At 48.5% G+C, this 18,755-nt stretch overlaps 1 protein-coding gene across 1 annotated transcript in view; it reads right to left on the reverse strand.

Annotated features, from left to right (window-relative positions):
- Nucleotides 1-18,262, reverse strand: part of LOC126545304 (neuropeptide F receptor-like) — a 439,066-nt gene extending 420,804 nt beyond the window's left edge. Inside the window, exon 1 of the mRNA XM_055061360.2 lies at nucleotides 18,100-18,262. The gene's annotated coding sequence lies outside the window, so the exon portion shown is untranslated. The remainder of the gene's footprint in view (nucleotides 1-18,099) is intronic.
- Between the last annotated feature and the right edge of the window lie 493 nt (nucleotides 18,263-18,755).

An 18,755-nucleotide genomic window follows, 5' to 3' on the forward strand; every position in this document is an offset into this window, starting at 1 on the left:
TTCTTCGGGGTAATAGACGCTTTCACTGCTCTCTGCTGTAAGCACGAGTGGTTGTGCCCACCACATTCTTCCGCTTTTATGGTTAGCTTTCCGAAAACGCGTTGACTCATGTGCTTCACCCCCCCCCCCCCCCCCCCTCAAGCATTGTTGTCAGCGCCATAGCTCGTCATAGTGCGCGCACACACACATGAACAGAGAGAGAGAAGCGCTGTGCGTGACCGGAACGCGACTATTGAGCTCAGCTTTAGGAATTGTATGCCGTAAGTAATGCGGGTGGACTAAGAAGTTTCGCCGTCTCGTATAGGACGACTGACACCAACCCCGCCTTTGTTGCGGTGTGCATGTCCCATTTCTTTCTGTTCTTCTTCTGTCTGTTTGTTTGCTTAGTACGATCTTTCCTCACTCTCTATCTCACTCTCTCTCTCTTATTGCACGACGTACGTTCAGTGTACTACTACATATGAAGTTTTCTGTGCAGCGGAGCCATCCGAATGCTCCGCTGTACGTTCTCTAGTTGTCCTGCGCCTAGCACGGCTAATGTTATCGTCGAGCACCGCTCATACTGGTCGAGGAGCCCCGCCTGCAGCGTCCAGTGTGGAGGGCGCACGCTCACATCCCCCGCACCTGTGGCCCAGCCATTAGGAGCGTAAAAATGTAGCGGTCCAAAACTTTGCGAGTAGCTCGCAACCTGCACTGTTAGGTGTCTTTTTTTTTTTTTTTTTGAAACACGCAGAGGAAGGAAGAAATTTTCTCCCTCAGCCAGCATGATTCGTTGACAAAAACAGCGAGGGATTTTTATTCGAAAGTGAATTTTACAAGTTTGCCGCGTTATTATCAAATATAAGCCTTGTTGCTTCGGGGAAATATGAGAGCTCCAAACTTTAGTTGGATATTATTAGGGAACTAATCTCACAACGGGGACTGATTACTTGGTGATGTTTAATGTCACAACGCCACAAAAAGACTATTGGAGACGCGGTAGTAGAGGGCTTCAACGTGCACCAAAAGTGCTATACACCCGCGTGCGTTCTTGCATTTCACCACCATCGGAAGAGGGACACCTCAGTCGGCAGCCTAAACCACGAAGCCGTGCTCTGCAGGCAGGGTGTCTGCCAACCGTGAAAATCGGGAATTCTCAGGGATTTTGAATCGTCTGGAAATACTCAGGTAAAACTCGGGGACTTTGTGCTTATATCAGGGAAAATTAGCTGTAATATTAAAGGGAACGAAAGTTGTGGTAATGCTGGCTCGCATAACCGACAGGGATCGTAACGAATCGTCGTTTGATGCCACGTCGTCGGCTGGAGGAGTTGCCAGTGTACAGTCAAAGACCGACTTTCCGGACGCCCGAAAATTCGGATGGCTTCGCGGCATCACCACGTACCCCATAGAGTCAATGTACAAGAACGTCTGAAATTTCGGACGCAACAACCCTTCGCCGTCTGATTTTCCGCACTTCTTGCCATGACCGCAGGTCCGAAACGGCATTAATCAAAGCCACCACTGCCACCGTTTTTGTTACCTCGCCGCCTCGAACCGGTGCTCTCGCATGCAGATCCGCTGGCAGCCGTAGCCACCACATCGGTAAACGCTAGAGGCCTAGCTGCTTCGACGTTCGCTATTAAAGCTTCTTGCCGTTCGGCGCCGTGTTTTTGATCGAAAGAATTCGCCGCTGTCTGCAATGGCACCGATTCCTTCTTTGTGGTCCTCGCGATTGGCTTCGAAGCTCGGAAAGCACGGCGCGTTGCATAATACTGGTTCTTGAATGTCAGCTTCGCCTCAGTATAAAAATGTCACGCGGTGAAGCATACGCAAAAGTACTGCGGTGAAGCATAACAAGCGTGGGAAGGGGCAATTCTCACGGGACAGTATTTATTCCTTAATTATACACGCGTCCACCTGCCATCTCCTGTCACAGTACGTGCACCGATATGCCTAATAAGTGTACTGGTAGGCCTTTTCGGATGTGCCTGTTGCGATTGGAGCCCTTAACGGCAGTAAAAGACACGCACTCATTTTTTCGAACTGCCCAATTATTCGGACATTTTCGCGGCCCCTAGGGAGTTGACTGTACATTACTCATGTGATAGTGAGCAACAAAAAACGACACGTGTCGTTTTTTGTTTCGCAATATCACTTGAGTAATGGATTACCAACTTGCCCGGAATGCTGCTCTCATTGACTATACAACTGAGGAAGAGGATGCTTCAAATGGTCCGTGGGGCGAACGCGCGGTAGAAGGAGGACGGGAATAGAAAGGACATATAGATTGAGGAATGAACGGGATAGGAGGCGTGCCGCCGAATCTTTCAAGGAGCTTGAGCTCAAAAAACAAAGTGTTGGCTGACGCCGAGATGCAGGTGTCCCTCATCCCAACCAAAATAATCTCCCTAAAGCCGTGAAACACAAAACTGAGGTGTTGTACGCGGGCTGAAAGTATGTCAGGACTGTTGAGATTGACACACCAGCTGTTGAGAGAGAATCTCGCTTGTAACAAAGTTCGGGCCTCATATCAATGAGTTTGCTATCAATTGATAAAAATAGCTCATACCCCCTTCAGTCACGGCATCCACGTTTGTGTATGCAGCCTATTTTAGGCATTTCTGTGTAGTGGTATTAACGAATAGAGCACAAACATTAAGCGTAGGGCAAATTGATAACCTAAATTAACCTAAATTACTTCCATTTTGCTTCTGAATGATATGTATCGTTACAGGGTACCACTTTGGTGAAGACACTACCATGTTTTACGTGACGCTTGACCTGAGGCATGTCGGTAGCAACCTTGAAATATTCATTTTTTTTTCTTTCTTGAAATGCTTGAGGCCAATGAATAACGTGTGCATGTAGTTAGAGACGGGGTTATTTAATCATTTTTATGAATAAACATAGCATGACTGACTTTACAATATTCAAATGTTTAGTTACTCTGTAAGTGTAATGACTCATCATAAAATGGTCAAAGAGTCATTCTAGTACCTTGATTTGCTTTCAGTCGAGTCTGAAGCACCATTTATGTTTCACACATATATCGACAGTCAATCATAATTCGTGAATGAAGGGGATATTTGAAAACATTCCTTTCTGTATGCATCTCCATTTTATTCGTATTTGAGAATGTTCGACTCGACTTACAATTAGTTTTAATTTCTTTTAATATATTTTATTCGCTGTGCATTTTCCTTTCTGATTTCTTTTTGAATAAAATAAATGCCACTCCTTACTATTCAAACTGGATTAAGTTTTTTTTTTATTGTTTCTAGCATGCTTACTAAGTCTTTCTTTTTTCTTTTTTTTTTTAGTATGCTTACTAGAGAGTGACAGCATCGGGCGACATGGTGTCAGCCTGTCTTGACGTAAAACAATGTTCTATGTTACTCAGGGAATTTCGCAAAGGCACTCAGGGAAAACCTGGAAAACTCAAGGAATTCGGGAATGCCAACTTGGTAGACACCCTGGAAGGAGAGCGCTGCAACACGCAAGCCACAGCGGCGGGTGCACGAGGAAGGGGGGGAGGGGGGGGGGGGGGGAGTGCGTTAGGTGTCGCGGCTAAATAGACACCCACATAGACGCAATAAATGCATTACTCAAAAGGGCCCCCAACGGTGCCCTCCCCCCTAACGTGCGCGATACAGTGGGAACATATGAGCAGCGAATGAGCATCCGCAGTGTAACACACAGAACGAAAGCTTTGACCTGCGTCCAAACGTTCTTTTGGGCTTTTATGTCCTCCTTGTCCTAACCTTTCAGACTCTCTTCCCCACGGCAGGGTAGCCAGCCGAGCTCAGGCTGGTTAACCTCCCTACCTTTCCCTTGTCACTTCTTTTTCTCTCACATGTTATACAAGGTCCTATTGCGTGTCAGCATTGCAGGCATGTTTACATTGGTCAAAAGGGAAACACCAAGAAGGGACTTATAGAACGCTATTTTGATACCGACAAAAACTGTCCTGTAGAGTTAACGCTCAGCACACTATATTAATGTGTCACGCTATTGACTATATATGGAGAAAGAAATAGCCAAAGAACAAAAGATAATGTGTCACTTTTATTTTTGATCTACTAATCAAAATGACTGCTTCCATGCTGAACCCCAAGTAGAATCCATCCATTCGACGCACACTGCTCGCGGTACCTGTCAATAGCGCGCCTTTTTATCTACTTCCCAACTTTGTGGTCCAGGTTCACATGCGGCAGCAGAAACCAGTAGAAACTTCTCGCCTTTGTTTGTGTCCTCATATGGTCGATGCCTTTGTTCTCTCATGTTTATTTATTGATTTATTTATTTACTTCTTTATTTATTTATTTTAATGGTCATGTGCGTATTCCCATCACATGTATTTTCGTGGAGCATTTTTTTCCTGGCTCAATCGCTGTTTTAGAGCCATACTACTCACTACGAAGTAGTAGGCAGAAAGTTAAGTGCTATAACAATATGTAAGACGACGAGCAAAACGAGAACAAGGTAAAAGCGGGAGCCAACGTTCCGACAAGTGGACTTGTCTTTTTCAAGGCCTTGAAAAAGACAAGTCCACTTGTTGGAACGTTTGCTCCCGCTTTTACCTTGTTCTCGTTTTGCTCATCGTCTTGAATTTCCACCTCCCGCCTACCCCGTGTTTTCCCTGGATTTATAACGAAATGTAAGCCATTTTTCTCATGCGTTAGAGCCGTTTTTGAACAGAATGGGTAGGAGCTTCACGTAAACGCGTTTCGCCGTAAACATATGCGCCGAGCCACCGTTATAAGATGTTCAATAATGTCGCGGTCTCCGCCCTACTCGAGAGGGCGTGTGAGAGGTTATTCCTAGAAACTCGGTCAGCACTGATAACTCATTAGCCAAGCGGCTGCTATATCTGGGAACGGACAGCTAATTTCGAGCCTTGAGCGTGGAGGCATCGCGTTTATTAGCCGCGTTCTATACGGAGTGAAGCCAGCGCGTTGGCGTAACTTCGAGTGTCCGTCGTTTTCCGTGGTCGCCTGCGCCGCGGTCGACCGGACCCCGCGTGTGAACGGAATATGACCGCAGATTTTGAAGTCATTCTTTTCATTTCTCACTCTTTTAGCCCTTCGTCATTGACTGCCGCTTAAGCACGCCGCTTAAGCACGCCGCTGTTATCACACGCATCGGCCACTAGGCGCAACGGATGATACGAAACGAGTGGAATTCGGATAAGAGTCTACAAAACACGACTCTTTGTTTCACCTTTTTGCAGTCCTCTGCGCATCGCTTGGGCTCTTCGACCTGAGATATGGAATTTGTGATATGACAGAGGGGGAAAAATATCTGTTCGTTCTAAACTGAAATATAGAGTTCTTTGTAAATGAGTGTGAAATTTGCGCTTTATATTCTTAATGATAGAAACGGGAAGTGAAAGGGGAACAAACGACAACTTGCCGCCGGAGGGAGCCAAACCCGCCACCTCATGGTGGGTGCTACGCCCAACCTGCTGAGCACCGTGTCCTGTCTTTTATTGTGCCTTTGCCTGTGTCCCCAGTAGTTCGCGCTCTGAATTTAGCGGTTGAGCGACAGCGGCGGCCATAATTTCGTGCACTTTCTCGGGCATTCGTGCATAGGCGCACCTTACCGAGGCATGGATGGGGTCAGCCAGCGTCACTCAGGACCATGGTGGTGGTTGTGGAGCACCCTCCCAGTCGCGTGCGTCATTTTGGGAGCAGGGAACAGACCAATAATCTTTAGTATGCTCCCTTATGTCATCGAAGGCCGTATAGTATTTAATATGCGTGTCCTTTGGCCCACATAAGCGGCAAGTGATTTCCCGCTCGCGCGGAGTCATTAACTAAGACGTATTTAATATAATTAATAATTGATGAGTTGTCTAATTTGTTTCGAAGAGGATAGCTCGTGGTCTAACAGGAAAAATGGGAATGGATACAGAAATGATAGAAGAAGGGTGGAATGCGGAATAAAGCCAGCCTTGCATGTTGTACTCTCCTTCGAAAAAAAAAAAAAAACACCATGAAGTAAGCCCTCTGAAAACAGAGCAAACATGAAACGCGCACAGAGGATTTTCGCATGTATAAAATATCTGCATATATTAAATAAAAGAAGAAACTCTGTTCTCGAGCCAGCTTCTCGTTCGATAAGTATACGGCAAAACACGAAACCAATAAGAATGCGTGGAAGTGAGGCGCGCTTCATTGGATCAGGGCAATGTGTTCACCGTCAGGCTCGTCGAATATACGCCGGTTCTGCAGTAATAAAAGCGTCAGGAGGCGTCGGGGACACTGGCGCCATTGTACGACAAGTAGGAAACTTGAAAGTTGCTACAGCAACAAGAACCATACGGCCTCGCAAGGTCCCCATGGCAGGGCTCCCTGCGCCTGCAATGTTCTCCGGCGTTGCGCAAAGGACTCGCGCATGCTGCTGACTCGACGCAACGAAAGTCGGATGGTGTTCTCCTGCTAGCACACGTCGCAAGCTCAGGACGCAAGCTGACTGCGACCAGGCAATTCTCCGTTCTGTCGCGGCAAACGACAGCAAAACAACAAAAAAGGAAAAGAAAGAACGGAACTACAGGAAATAAAGAAAAAACGACGAGCGGAGCTGCGAACGACTGGTGGATTGGACTCAAGAATTCGCCTATATAACAAACACTCCTCTCCGGTAGCGCGCTGTCGCTCTGTAAGCAGCACATCGTTGGGCGCCATCGCGACGCCCGCCTAGCTCCAGGAAACTATTCCGCAAGAAACCTACCAGCAGAGCCCCGAGTGAGTTTTTATGAGATATGTGTAGTTTGAAACTAGTTGGGCTCATATACTTCTCGAAATACCGGTGAAACAAACTAGAAACACAAAAAAATGAAAAAAAAAACTGGCGTGAGAACAGCACTACATCGCCTCCCTGCTCCTTTCTCGCTCACATTCGTTTCGCTGATGTTTCAGTGTCCTTGCTACATTCCCAACAAACCATTCAAGGGGAAGCATTACTTGCGTTAAAGAATGTTGCGGTAGAGTGCGGGGCGGCTACCTCTTAGTCTTACTTCTTAGCCCTTCTCTATAGATGGTTGTTCAAGACTTGTAACAGCACAAGAGCAGAACGTATGTTATATATATATATATATATATATATATATATATAGTAATAGAGAAGGGAACTCGAGCATCGCTCCTGCCAATAGGAAGAGGACTGACGTCTCGGCGCTGTAGGTCGTGCTTGCGTTTGGCTGGGACTGCTCGGCTGCTCTGCGCTTGAAAACAAATTATGGGGTTTTACGTGCCAAAACCACTTTCTGATTATGAGGCACGCCGTAGTGGAGGACTCCAGAAATTTAGACCACCTGGGGTTCATTAACGTGCACCTAAATCTAAGTACACGGGTGTTTTCGCATTTCGCCTTCATCGAAATGCGGCCGCCGCGGCCGGGATTCGATCCCGCGACCTCGTGCTCAGCAGCACAACACCATAGCCACTGAGCAACCACGGCGGGTTACTCTGCGCTTGACTCAACGTGACTGTGTTTATGGCTTCCCGCTAACTTTCAGTAAACCCCGTAGCATTTGGTGGAGGTGCTGGGGTCCCTGCCGCCTCGCCATGAACTCCGGAGCCGCACTCTTCCCGCCGCTCCGCCACCACCATGCCAGACGACGCCGTTGAGCGACCCACTTCGTCAACTGGCCCAGTCACCTGGGGTGCCGTTCGTCAGCGTGAACCAGCTGTGTTCAGTGAGCCCGCCGACACTGACCACTGGTTTTCGTTGTACGAACGGGTGAGCAACCAAAACAAATGGGACGATCCGAGCAAGCACACCAAAAAAGTCAATGTTATTTTTTACCTAGCGGATGTCGCTAACATGCGGTTCCGCAACCACGAATCAACCTTTGCGCAGTAAATTTAAGACTGCCTTTGTGGAGGTATTCGGCCGTCCTGCAGCGGAAAGATTCGCACCGAGAACGCCTCCGCCAACGAGCGCAGCAGCCAGGCGAGAATTTCACGAGCTATATTGAGGACGTCATCGATCTTTGCAACCGCGTAAGCCGAACTATGACTGAAGAAGATAAGATTAAGCAAAGATTAAGCAAAGCCTAAACGGCATTAAAGAAGACGCTTTTCAGATGCTCCTGGCTAAGAATGCTGCTACCGTCGCAGCCGTTGTCACCTAGTTACTGCCAAAGCTTCGACGAAATTCCGCAGGCGACGAGCGCTCGCCCGCCTAACTGTTCCGCAAGTGGCATGCCTATAGAGCTTGACGAATGCTCCCGAACACGCCGATGATGGGTCTCTCTTGCCCCGCATCAACACCTTCATTAGTGAACACGCTCTCCCTACTTACTCTCACCCAGGAGCTTGTCCAACCTTTGTGCTCGGCCAAGCAACAGACCATCCGCGAACAGGTTGCAGAGGTTCTCCTGCCAGCCCACCAGCAGCCTCAGGTTACCGCACCGCTGACGTACGCGGAAGTCGCGTCGCGTCGCGTCCTAGACCGACGACGCTCTTTTACTCGACGCCACAGCTGCCCTACTCGATGCCACAGCTGCCCTACTCGATGCCACAGCTGCCCTACTCGATGCCACAGCTGCCCTATTCGATGCCACCACGCCCGGCCCATGCGCCTCAAGTGACTCCTCAGTACCTCCGGCAGCAAAATCCTTAACGCACGCTGGACAACCAGCCGAAATACTTCGATATGCTCCTCGTGGGACATGTGACGCGCTTTTGTCTCCACCGCGTCCGGACTTCGTCGTTGATTCGCACGTGACAGCAGCCCACCACGATGTCGATCCGAACCGGTCGCCGACCTTCTGGAACGCTCGTCAGGACTTGAGCGCCCGTCGTTCACTGTGTCGTCGCTCGATACCACCGCGGCGTCGTCGCCTTCCTTCAAACGAGGGAAACTAAGTGCTGCAGTTCCGGAAGCAAGAATTTATATCCATGTATGTAGCTATAAAAAAGGACCGGTTGTAGGGTCATCAGCAAAAACAACGGATATGTTTTCTTTTTCTGAGCGACATGTTTGAGAAGAAATCTCCAATGTGCGTTTAACCAGTGCGGTTCTTGTTATTTTCCGACATTGTTGGCTCACTTGCTTCCCTCCATAGCAATGTTGCAAACACTTTCTTCGTCTTAAATTCGTGCTATTTTACCTTTCTTTGCGAGAAAACATTTTCGAGAGAATCGCGACTGGCGGTGCACTGAATTCTTCGACAGAAACACGAAGAGCGGAAACGCTAACGTTGCGCGATGTCAGCGACTAGCTGACACAAAACACAAGCAAGTCAACAAACAAAAAAAGGAAATGCCTTCATAAAAGTAAACGTTCTGAGCAGGAAGTTTTCTCCGTCTGTCTTCGATCTCCTTCGGCGTTTGCTAAAAGCAGGAGGAAGAGTGCATTACTCTGGTTACTCGACCGCCAGTGAACGTGTTTAGTCTGTTCGTTTCTTCGGGTTATTACACTTTCGACTGCTTGACTCAAGCAGGTGGCGTTCCAGTCCTGGCCTCCCTCCTTTCGTGGCACCATCTGGTTTTCTACCTAAAAACTGAAAACTGAAGGACGTCCACAGACGCAAACTACTTGGAGACGTGAGGACAGTGGTGCGATGTGAATTCCGAGGAACAGGGAGTAAAAAAAGTATATAGAAAGTACTTGGAGAAGGCTGTGTGTGCGTGGCGCTTGGAAGTGATGCGGATGCACTCGCTTCCTCTGTTGTGTTTTCCTGTGTCTATACCTGTGCCCACCTGTTGCTTTGCGGGAAGCGAATACACTAGCACTGAAACACATCAAGGCCTCACAATAATTCACATCAGTTACCCATACTTACCACTAATTAACGTTGTTACACTCTTAACTGTCTGCTGTATTACTACTCAGATCATAGAAGACGCTGATGACGTCACCTTGTCCCGTCACGTGCCCAATTATGTACGCAGCTGGCCACATGCTTAGCCGGCCAGGTGGCTCCAACGTGAGTGCGCAATGACGCACGCACCCAGAACCGTGGAGCCGCCGTGGCATCGGGGAAGCGTGCGCGTCTCGCAACCCAGAGGCCCGGATTCAATTTCCACCCACACCATAATTCAGTCAATTTTCCTTTCAAAGGCATTGATTTGCATTGCTTACAGGAATCTCCCTGAGAAATGTTACGCCAGTCCAAGGATGTTTTGACGTGTTTTACTCTTTACGCCGTCGGCGAATTGCTTGATTCCATCGGATTTTTCTGCCTCATGGGACATATAATTCTTTCGCGTTAATGAACCCAAGTGGCAACGAAGCTAAAATGGTCCTGATATTTGGGCCACCACAAATAGCAGGCCCTCTCTCTTGAGGTCACTTACCAACTTGCTGTCAACAGATTTTACTGAGTACCTGGTTGGGATCTTATTGACGATCCCGCTGTGCCCATTCGAATTTCGAAACTATAAAGATGTTAGGAAACTGAGAAGAAAACTGAAAAAAGTACAGCGATTCTTGTTATCCTCAATACCGCAGACTAAGTGACCTCAAGGGAAGAGAAAATTGAAGGAAAGACAGGGAGGTCAACTAGACCATTTGCTACCCTACACAGGGAAAGGAAGTAAAGGGACGAACAGAAAGAGAGATAGAAAGCAATAAAGAGAGAAAGAAAGAAAGTAAACTGAGAGTGTCGCTTCGCCCCAGAGGTACAAATAAAAAGTGCAATATACGTCACTGACGTCTATCGATTTCCGAAACTGTAGTAATGCACGTTTCACTTTCTGGGCTTGTGAGGCAACGGTTCGAGTACTTTTCTCACCTGAATCACCTATAAGCCTGGATCTCCTGGATGTAAGATCATTCACGGTGACCTCACAGAAATAACACGCAAAGCGAGCATATGATTAAGCTGGCTTGCTATCTTGGTGACACATCTTCTCATCCCGAAGTTTGGAAAACAATTCTTCCGCGTATATTTTCCCACTTGTCTAGTGCATCTAGTCAGACACTGTGCGGCATGTTTGGGAACGAAGATTTATCGCCTTCTCTCCCTCTCTTCTGCTGTGTGCTTCGTCTGCTGTCGTTTTAGCCCTAGAACTCGCATACTCTGGCGCTCTAGAGCTAATCCGCACTCGAAAATAATGCTATGATTGAGGTGTGCAACTGCCATTGCATGTCAAAACCGCGCTTGTGTCTGCGACATCCTTCTTCAGCCGCCGAACGTCCTTGCGGAATGCACAGTAGCAGCGAGGCCTATATTCCGTTTACTAGAGACACTTACGGTTCACTGTTCGCGGTAAATTACTTCGGCGATGGAGAAACACACCGGGTGTTGAGCACTGAATCGCTAACTTGAGGAAGCCGTGTACCAAAAGCGAACAGAAGCACAAAGACCGTTGTGGCTGCCAAAGGCGCAATAAGTGGACTCGGTCGCGTCTGGTACTGAAACGGAGAATGGAGCACGTTCCCTAAGCCGATCCCTTCGCTGATTCCTGCTGCCCCAGTACCCCGGTGGTCAAATGGCCTTTGAAAGGTACTGGGCACCTTGTCTAAAATGACAAGGAGAATGCGAGGACGAAACTACTTTTTGGCACTGCCTTGCGTTGAGATACGAAATGACAAAGAAGGAGGCTACTGAGGTGCGTTTACACATGGCCATCAGCGTCGCAAAAGCGATCGGTACATTGAAAATTCAGCATAACAACTGCCCCCGTAACCCACACTTGGCAGACTGTCGTGCGGCTTTCGCACTTGTCCACTGTTGGGACCAATGGCCGCAAAGAAGCATTGGCTTGGCCAGAGAACTTGAAGATATCCACTCTGTACTTGAATGCTGCAGCACGCAACCCCTATGCATTCGTTTTCCGCACGAGACTGCTCGCGAAAGCGCTGGAACGATAAAGCGAAGGTTCTTTAATATTTATGCTTTAAGGACTCTCGTGGCACAAAAAAAAAGAAAAAACTAAGAAATTCAATCGACAGGCTGACTGTTTGACTTAAGAGTGCGCGCAGAACTTGGAACGCCTAAAACGCCGTTTGAATAAAATAAGATGCGCAGAGCACATGGCAATATCTTCGCCTCAGTGCGAGGGATGAGCGGCTGTAGCTCACGAAAGATTTATCTGTTTTTTTTAGTCGCCTCGTTCGGAGCTCGAGGAACGCGTTGCACGATTCCGCCTCGTTCATTCAGCGCAGGGCGCGCGAACGGCGCTCAGCCATGGTAGACTTCGGTATAGCGTGCTGGATAAGCGAGTGTTTGTCGGAGCGTACACTACAGTCCCACCCACATCTCCCCCCCCTCCCCCCCACCCGCATGCGAGCAAAAAATAAAAGACGGTAATGTTCGTACACACGTCCGCTCAGCGCTGCTTCCAACGCATGCCCGGCGATAGCGCTTGCTCGCTCGGAGCCGTAGAGGTATGCGCAATCAGCGATATTTCGCGTCCCAAAGGAACATATGGGTCATGAAAAAAAAAATGACCATGTAAGGGAGACAACTCATGATCCTCGAAAGGTAATAGCTTTTTTTTTTTCCTTTTTCTCGGCGCAAGCAGTGAGCTCAACGTATGTGCCTCTTTCTTTTTTTTTAAGCGATTGCCATTTGTTGGGAACCTCACCCACTTGCGGCATGCATCTAACCTCTTTCACATGCCCAGTGACCCAAGTTGTCTACTAGCTTGGGCCACTAGGTGTGTGCTGGCTGCTGTCTCGCCGAACAGGCAGCATGGGCCACTGGATATATGTGCCCGAATAGACAACTTGCTGCTGGCTGCTGTATGACCTAGTAGACAACGCAGGTCACTGGGTACGCGCCACTGGGCATGTTCCCGCACATATATCACTTCGGCACATATATGATCTTGTCCAATTCACCAGGATGAATGTGCCAAGGTGACACACGGAGCTTGATATATAATGAAGCGCGACCGCCTGATGGAGTGCCATTGCAACGAAGTCGCAGCCGGGGCGCCAGGAATATGTGGGGTTCGAATGGTGTGCACTGCAGGCAAGATACACTGTGTTGTGGTATCATTCGGTATTGTGGTTGGCAGCGAGATTGCCACTTCGTGTGTCTGCTGATCTGCCCATAGTGTTTTGTGATTCGCGGATGGCATGGGTATACGGCGTGGGGATACAATAATCATCATAATAATCATCACAGCATAAAACATATCATCACCAGTTGCATTCCCGTAATAAGACAGATCGCTAATCGCCATTATAACGCCGCCAATAACTTGCAAATGATGGATGCGCCACCGATTTTTTCACATTCGGCCCCACTCAACACCTGGCGGTGTAGTAGGCCAGGAGTATACCTTGTAGCGGATACACTGCAGGGGGTATTGCTTCCCACCACTGAGCACAAAGTGACGCGTTCGGCTCAGGCCCACGGCAGGGGCGTTTCGTCAGGGACGTCATGCAGAACGCCGTGAACTGCCCTTTCGGCGCGTGTATATCTCGTCTATATACGGCGTCCTTGACGGACCATAGTGCAGATTTGAGGCGCAGAATTCCCCAAAACTCCAATCCGTAGAGGCAGCGAAAACTATCCTTCAAGGTTTCGGGCTCTCAGCAAGAGAACGCCGTAGTTCTGTGGCAAGCCGAGCGACCACAGTCAGACTCACTCTCTGCAACCACACCTGAATTTTCCGCCATCTGCGTTGCAGCATATGCGACATGAAAGACAGTCAAGACCGTGGTGACGACCACGTAGAAAGCACAGCTGCAGTACATCCACTGTATTGTTTATCTGCTTCGGAGTATAGTCGTTCAGGGACAAAGATTCAGATATGACTCCCAGCTGTCAAACCAGGAATGTTCAGAAATGAAGGAATCTCTCTCTGTTATAGACCCACATTGACGCAACAAGTGGCAACGCTTATTTCCATTATTGTTCAGGGTGTTAGTTACAAACGTAACAATTCCATAAGCAAGTTAGTTTTCATTATGAGTGTACACGGACCCCATAACATCTTGGAAATACAATATCGTCATGAGATACGATAAAACTGCAGTGACTGTAATATACACTGTAGAAATTCAAAGCAACGGGCCATTGCACCACGCCAATGCAGGTATTATACGCATATTAATGTGGTTATAGTAGATGTAATAGTTGGACGCTTCTAAGGCTTGCTGAGCACTTTAATTTGTATCGTGCGCCCTTTTGTGCTCATGGACGATTTTGTGTGTTAAGCTCAGCTGCATGATATTTTTCATTTTATTGCCGGCTTCTACTTGTCGGTATGTATTTTCTCGAGACGGCACCGAAAACTCTGTCAAATCGTCAAGTGGCAGAGAGGATCACTAGCGACGGCGCCGGCTGCATTTCGTTCAGGTCTGTGAGAAGTGTGTCCACGTGGCGCTGAGCCGTATCCCTGCAGCGTAGCAGAGATAGCGCCTCTTCCCGCTATGGCTTGAAGAACCCCAAACAGTGGACCCGTGTACGAGCGTCACCGAACGAGGCGACTCATGACATCCAGAACGCAAAGGCGGCGGTTTCCCACGCCGATTTCGACAGGAACCGCCGTCAAAGCGGTTCTGTGAAAACGATTTTTCAAAGGAGGGCTTCGCCGGTGACGACGCTTCTTCAGCGCTATGTGCGACGAAGGCATTGCGTCAAGCCCTTTTCACGCAGGAAATGAAGGGGTTTCGAGAGCGCAAAGAATGATGGCAGTACGACGAATACGAGGTGGGGGCACGGCGCTTACCTGCTCTGTAAGTTCTCCGGTACCGCTTAGGCACGTACGCCGACGGGTCCACGTCAACGAGTTTTGCGGCGAGTCGCCCGTGCCGTTGAGGAAGCACGGAGACGCTCTTTTACGTGCCCCCCGTGGACTCGACGTCGTTTGCGGTATTCAGACGTCTGCAAATGTGACGTGCAGTGCCTCTAACATACTCGTCGCAGTGGGTGACGACGCGAAAGGTCGACCCTGATGCGCTTATATTGCCTTTTCCGCGTTGTCGTTACGCTTGGACCCGCAGTAGACGCTGCTGGTGGCGACACCTTGTGAAGAGCATTGAATAGCAACTTAGCTCTTCCGAGATACTCAAGGTGGAGAAAGTTTCATGGAAGAGAAAAAAAAATTGTGGATTCCACGCATATATGGGAATCGGTTATAAGCGAAGCTTTCTTCACTTCCATTCCATATTCACTTCTATGTACCTCAACGCTACTGCCTCAATGCACGCTCTGGTCCTATTTTGTTCGCTTAACTTCTTTTTCCACACTCGGCTGCTTCAGTGGCCGACTTCCTCACTTCTTGCCTATTGTTGGGCACATTCATATAGTGGCACATACCCTTTCTGGGGCACTGGCTAGAAACGTTCATATGCCAAGTTGCACACACCAAGTGCCCCAAGTTGACTATTCGGGCACACACACCAAGTGACCGAAGTTGTTTATCGGCGAAACGGCCAGCTTATCGCCCAGCGGTAGCAGCCAAAAGCAGCGGGAAAGTCAAAGCAGAAGGCAAAGTTTTACCTCAAAAATCACCACTCGCCCGAAAGTAAGCGTTCCTGCTCTTTGAGTTGTCGATTAATCCGGGTTCGCGCTGCGGTCTGCTAGACTGTCAGACCACCTCGGAGAGGCGTTGGTCCCGGGCTCGACCGCAGAGCCAGGGCACATTTTTCCCAACTGGGAAACTCCTTTTCGAGGAATCTGTGTGTGTTTCCTTTTTTATCTTCGTGCTGCACTTGGGAGTGAGTGGCGATTTTTCCCTGCTGAAGGGAGAAATTGAAGCTAAAGCTACAAGGAAGCAGCATTTTCTTACTTGCCGTTTACATTTGCAACACCGGTGCGAATAGTATTCGCATAAATGTAAGCCAATTTATCGAAACAATCCGGCTGAAAATCTGCTACTTTGATTTTATTTCTTGACTGTCAAGCGAGAAGAGGTCAAGAGGAACTAAAAAAAATAATAAATCAAGCCGTAAAGCCACCCTCATATTAAAGGCCTCCATCATGAGAGCCTTCATTATACGAGCGCCACGCAGTGCGCGGATCCAGGCGTTATGTCTGCTGCATTTGAGGAAAGCGCGCAGATAAGGTCACAAGGGAAAGGCAGGGAGGTTAACCGGGCAGAGCCCGGTAGGCTACCCTGCACAGGGGAAGGGGGATTGAAAGAGGAGAAGGAAGAAAGGCGTTCACAGTTTGCAAGCGGGTAGAAATCGTAGAAAGATAACTGTTCCTTAAATTACATATGAGGCGCCATCAAAGAGCAAGGAGGATGTTTTAGTGCCCGGGTTGTGCAACGAAAATGTCGAAAAGAAGTGGAATTGTCTTGTCCTACGGGCTCTTGCTCGAGGAAATGAGGTGCGTAGAAACCATAGTGAAAGACGGCTGTTTCTTAAACTACATGTGAGGCGCCATCAAAGAACACGGAGGATGTCTTAGTGTCCGAGTTATGCAACGAAAGCGTCGAAAATAAGCGGAGTCGTCTTGTTCTACGGGCTCTTGCTCGAGGAAATGATGATTCTATATCGACTAGGTAGAACGATCGCGAAGACGGCAATGATTCTGGACGTGGAACTGGCAATGCTCGTAGAGACATTTGCAATGTACATATATATATTTTGCTTTGTTTTACGAAACGTTACAAGTAAGTCTGAATGAACGCCAATTTTCGCAAACAGCGTAAGAAATCTAGACGTTGCGAGTATCGACTTATTTTTTCGATGCACATGAAACAAGAAACTTCTGTCGGTGAACATTGATCTTGAGATCAAGAGCCTGAGGCAAGGTCCGACGTCACAACGCGACTCGAGAAGAATTCAATTGAAAAAGAAATAGGTTACATCCTAATAGTCATGGCGTTATTCATTGCAACTGCGCATTATGGACGCAATAAAGGGCAACCAAAAGCCACTCTTTCTAGGCAGATTTCTGTTGGGGAGGAGAAATTCCTTCTCTAAGTTTCATAAAAATTAAAAGGGACTGGTTAGATTAAGCCGACTTTTTGCTCGCATCGGATTCAATGTCATCACATGCAATTGGACAGAGCGACAGTGTAGCATTTTCAGCAGGTGATATATGACTCAAGCACCGCATTTGATGTTGGAATGGTAACAACATGCAAAAGGACATTAAAGGCAACCTGGCGGTCTTTTTTTTTTTTTTCAAGCATGAAGTAAGCACAGCACTTTCCCAACGCGCACAGTGCAGACAGAGAGGATGGAGTGACAGCACGCACATAACATGTTCTCAGTGGGACCAGACAGTTTAAAAACATATTAAGCATGGCTATGCAGGCTCTCTTGCCAGCGGCGCACATGGATGACGCGAAGAAAGTCACTCATCGGGCAGCGTGCTTATTACTGGGACACGCAACGGGCATACTGGTTGCACCAACAGGCAGAGTTCCGCAGTTTATCGAAGCTCTGCTGGAGAAATGAGGCACATCGACCAAGGCAACACAATCTAAATTATACAATAAGAGCTTCAGCATTAAAAACTACCAGAGTGTCTCCCTAATGCAGCTGACGGGTAACAACAGTTAGCAGTGGCGCATTGTTTTGAATTTACACTGGATACCTCAATGTCCACCCTTCGGCCAAGAAAAACGTGTTATTCTGACAAACTATCGTCTTTAATGACCACCGTCTGAACACCACCATTCTCAAGATGAGCAAACAAAAACAAAACAAAAAATTAAAAAGAAAGCGCTCGTCTGATTTGTATTTCAAGCCAAACTGCAATCGCCTCGGGTACTATTTACGTTCTCGGCAACTCTTAGCGCCTCCACCACGCCTTCCTGCGTACTACAGCACGTCTCTTAATAAACGAGTACGATTAACGGCGAAATTTCGGGATCTACATCACGAATCGACAGGAAGGAGGGAAGAAACACAATTTATTGTGTTTCTTCCCTCGTCCGTGTGTGTTCGTGGTACCAGTAAGGAAGTCCCGCTTGCACTCTTACAGAGCGCTATTCTGCTGAGTTAGTAAGATGCCTGCCGATTCGTAAATGGTAGGAGAAAAAAAAATGATCAGGGTCAATGAGCACTTGACAATAATAATAAAATAATAAGGCCTCGGCAGCACAGCAGACTGGTGTCGAGATCGGACTTCGAGCCAGTCGACTCAACTGTTAGTTGCACCACTGTTAGAATGACTTCCGTCATTCTGATTGAAAGACCACAAAAGAGAAAAAAGGGCGAGCCGGCAGCACAACGCATGCACTCCCTCACCGGTGCAGGGGGATGGTGCGTCCGCTTGGCAAAGAGGAAGGAAGCGTGGCACTGCAACAGCTGACACCGGCGGCGGGTGCGGCGACCGCGTGCTCGCGCGGGACAAGCGCGGGAGACGGCGACGTCTGCGCGCGCTGACGGCGCCCACTGGACACTGGCGCACGGGCGCAGCTCACCGCACGATTTGAACCCGGGTCGGAGCGAGGCGGGCGAACCTTGCTCGACGCGAAGGAGGAGGCGGAAGGATGCGCGACGCGCAGGCGCGCTGCGCTCGCGCGACGCGCACGATGCGCTGGTGGGGAGAGGCAGCGCGGGTGAGAGCGTTTTTGCGCGCGCTCTGTCCGCGTCCGCCGAACGCGCGAAGTCCGCGCGCGCCGCGAAGGAAGCGCGCATGGCCGGGCCCGCCGAGCAGGGAGCGCGAGCGAGCGCTGGAGGCGCGCGGTAAGAGGCTGATGGACGGGTTGGCCTAGGGAGAAAAGTAACAGTATTTACTTTTCTATTTTTTCTTGCGTTTTGATGGGGCAGTTGTGCACACGTGACAGCCAACATATGACGGCCTTACCTCTCTCTCTCTCTCTCTCTCTCATTTTCTGCAAAGAATAGTTCAAGGAGAAACTCCTTTAAATTAGCTTTTGTCTATTCAAGATAATTTTATA

The sequence above is a fragment of the Dermacentor andersoni genome, chromosome 1 (assembly GCF_023375885.2).
Source record: "Dermacentor andersoni chromosome 1, qqDerAnde1_hic_scaffold, whole genome shotgun sequence".
Classification (NCBI taxonomy): Eukaryota; Metazoa; Arthropoda; class Arachnida; order Ixodida; family Ixodidae; genus Dermacentor; species Dermacentor andersoni.